This window comes from Marmota flaviventris, chromosome 14 (assembly GCF_047511675.1).
Source record: "Marmota flaviventris isolate mMarFla1 chromosome 14, mMarFla1.hap1, whole genome shotgun sequence".
NCBI classification, from domain to species: Eukaryota; Metazoa; Chordata; class Mammalia; order Rodentia; family Sciuridae; genus Marmota; species Marmota flaviventris.
In genome coordinates this window covers 71,388,538-71,392,378 of record NC_092511.1, presented here as the reverse complement: position 1 = coordinate 71,392,378, position 3,841 = coordinate 71,388,538, and the positions used below count along the sequence as shown (strand labels likewise).

At 36.0% G+C, this 3,841-nt stretch overlaps 1 non-coding gene across 1 annotated transcript; it reads right to left on the bottom strand.

The window, feature by feature from the left end:
• Positions 1-3,282: 3,282 nt before the first annotated feature.
• Positions 3,283-3,416, bottom strand: LOC114099523 (small nucleolar RNA SNORA72). Its single transcript, XR_003583912.2, has one exon. It is a non-coding gene; the product is annotated as a small nucleolar RNA SNORA72 (small nucleolar RNA).
• Between the last annotated feature and the right edge of the window lie 425 nt (positions 3,417-3,841).

Below are 3,841 nucleotides of genomic sequence, written 5' to 3'. Positions count from 1 at the left end.
GAATTATGGTAATGCTGGCGTATCTTTGCTGATGTGTCACCAGTGATGCAATTTTTCCTAAGAAGCCGTCAATTGGCTTGGTGTCGTGGCATTTCTGTATCCTCCTCCCTTCTACTAGTGATGGTCTAATTTTGGGGGCCAACAGATGTGAGGCAAAGAACCTCACCCCCCCCACTGGTGCATAGGCCTATCCACAAGTATGGCTATATGCTGGACTGGTAGTCAGTGACGGGTATGATCCAATTGCAGTGGTATCAACCTAAGACAGGAGGCTGACGCCTAGAGGTCAGTTCATCCCATGACGGGTAAGAACCATATGTTGAATTGGACAAACCTAACAGGCATGGTCCCTAGCCACATTGCTTGTTGCTTAATTAAACAGAAGGGGGGAGATGCTAAGAGCCACAGCCAAGTAATATGATGCATGACATTTTTGGTTGAAAGGTGATGCCAGCAAGCCATTGAGATGATATGATTATGTTAAGATCTGCATTCATATGGATATTGGACTCCTGCTGTCCACCTCAGCCTGCTACAGGACTCCTGGAGAGTTCCCATTGGTTGGGGAAGTGCAGTAGGAGGGAATTCGGAGGAGGGACTTCCTGAGGGGGTCTGGGAGAATGCCGCGTGGGTCAGTCGGCAATCTTCCCGGGAGCGTACGGGGCATTGGCGGCAGTTTCAAAAATAAAGTTTGTTCCTGCTTGAGTGGCTCGTGATTTTGTGCCCAGCCAGACTGTGGCAATTGGACACAGTCATTTCATTGCCTGTTCTATAGTGATCTTCACATAGTACTTTTTTTCTTAAACTTTTTTTATTTACCACATACACAGCTTCAGGAAAGATACATCATAGGAAGAAAGAGTGTGGGATCTAATGTAAAACTGAGTAGACTAAAACTAGTCATTGTCTTGATTCTGGCAGTTTTCGAGTATGACTGTTTTCTTTGAGAAATAAAAGTACCCTGGGGTTCTCATCTGCAGAACTTCAATGTTATGAGTCAGGCTATAAAGGCAATGACCAAACAGACTTGATTTTACCCTGAGACTCCATGTCATGTAAGAAATGCTTCTTCTTTGGGAACATCCTTCCTCTGTACACCCATCAACAGTTGCTTAGCATAGCATGTTTGGCAACACAAAATGGCAATTCTTTATTATTATTATTATTTTTTAGTTGTTGATGGACATTTATTTATTTATTTATTTATATGCAGTGCTGAGAATCAAACCCAGTACCTCATGCACGCTAGGCAAGTGCTCTACCACTGAGCCAAGACTCCAGCCCCCAACTGGCAATTATTATACAATGTAAAATTGTTGTCTTTTTGGTTCCCATTTTTCTTGGACAATGTACCCCAACTGTACCCTAACAGCATAGAATATTAATGTTTGTCTAGATGTTTGTAACCATTCTTTGACTTGTACTCAACTAGGGTAGTTTTGATCCACTCTCCTTCTGCTTATAATTTTAGACCTCATGAATTTTGTTTATGGTTTTAAATCATAGCAACAGCCACTTAAGATCAATATACTGACATGCATTAAAAGGTGTGCTCTAACCCTTCAAGGGTGTCATAGGGTGGAGACTTGCAGCCTGCTCCTTGGCCCGCCAGCTGGTGAATGTGGACCACCAGCTGGTGAAAAAAGATGGTTCCAACTCAGGCTTCAAGACTGAGCTGGTGATTTATTGCAATCTTGCCATAACATCAACACTCTTTTAACTGTGTAGCAAAGTAACTTGTTTAAGACCACATTGGCAGAAAGTATAAATCTGCAATTTGAATTCAATTATCTGTGACCCCAAAACAGTTTTGGGCTACTGAAATTTCCTGGGGACTTACTGAGAGATAAGAAGTCTCCAGGATCACTGGATATCCCTAGCTTATTATGATATTAGCATTTTCAGCTAATAAACAGCCTTAAATTTTGCCTAGGTGATCCTCTAGTTACTCAAATCTTTATTAACTACTGTGGGGTCTATGAGGAAATATTTTTAAAATCCTCTATTTTTCAGCAGTTTATGTTTTCTAGTTGGGAAAAGAGCATGGATTTTCAAAATTTAACTGAAGTAAACTACTAGAATCCATAAGTGGAAGGTCCTTGTGTTCCTTTTGTAGAAGCATTTTCTAAATTATAATTTTGCTTGCAGGAAAGTGATGTTTATGCCTGCAATAAAATGTGTATATTTAATTAAAAATGCTGGACTTTAAGGAAACAACCACTTTAATTTCTCTGGTTATTATTTGAATTTCAGTGGTTATAGTTATTTAAAGAAAAATTCCCATGTTCTGTTTTTGTTAATGCTTATATATATTTTTACTAGCTTATTCATTTTAATCATTTTAATATTACTTGCTTTTTTCAAAAATTGAAAATGAAACAACTGAAGATAAAGTCCTTTGTATTTTAAATAAAATTGCTTTAGTAAGTTTGCAATAATAACGTTGGTATAATAATGGAAAATCCCATGAGGTCCAGAATATTGTCAACCCACTGCCAATCTGCTGCTGTATAATTTGCTTATATTCAAACTGTTTTTCAAGTTGTTATAGTAAAATATGGTCATGAATTTATAAGATTTCTTAAAAAGTTTCCCTGCATCACCCAATGAAAGATACAATATTTCCTTTATAATGTAATGGATATCAGTACTGAGCAAATTTTCTAGAACATATATTTAAAGTTAAATTAGTTCATCTAAGTGGAATAAAGATGACTCCCTTACAAATTGATTCTTTGTAATATTTAGGTGTGAATTACACAGTGCAAGATTTGAGAGGGGGGAGCTCAAATGACCATCACAGAACCTTTAGGATTCATTTTCATTTCAAATGCTGAGAATTGTAATTTCAATATTTATCAACATGGAAAGCAAATCTCACTATTGTACCAAGTTCTACAGCTTACTTTTAAGAATCAAGACTGAAATAAATTGCATAGCTTAAGCAAAGTCTCAAACTGTCTTTTGTAACTGTTTCTATGGATTTTAATGATTTTTTTGTCATTTATATGCTGTTTATTAAAGAATCTGTAATAATAATACATATATTTTTTTCTAGAAAATAAAAACAGTAATTTTACAATACATTTAATGGCAACTGGTAGTAACAAAATTTCTGTATTTTGTTTACATGTTCTTTTAGACAAGTCTGCAACTTAGTATTGATTATTTGCAAGTTACCCCACTAGCTGTACTATCATTTTTCAAAAGGTAGATCAAGATAATGTAGAATCATAGTCATAATATGATCATACAAAATGATCAGATTGTAAATCAGATTGGGTTTATCACCAGCACTTATAAAACCAGACCCAGGGAAAGAACTAGGTCTGGGGACACCATGCATGGTCTTAATATAGCGAATGTTTAGCCTGCGCTGATTATTACAAAAATCAGAACAGCGAGAATATTCACAGTATTTTTTTTTAATCCAAGAAAAATTTTGTAGTCATTAGCTGCAGTACTTACATACATTAAAAAAAACAAACAAATAAATTCTTTCAGGAGAATACCATTGGATCAGTGAGTTAGTTGATAAGCAATGGTAGCTGCTTATGAAAGAAAGGCATTTTAAAAATATTTGGCTTTATTTAAGCTGAGTGGTACTTTAAGCCAGAAAAATAAGATACAAGAAGAGTTAATTTTAAGTATTAAGTATTAAGGTCATGGAAAGAGTATAAATGACAATTTGTCTGCAGAAGTGTACTGAGAGAGTTGAATAGTAGCTATTAATGTGGAAGCACAAGTTGGCCCAAGTTTCATCATTTATATTTCATAAGAAATCCACTGCAACCATATTCATAATTCTGATTTGACTCCTTGGGATTGGCTGTTTCATAGG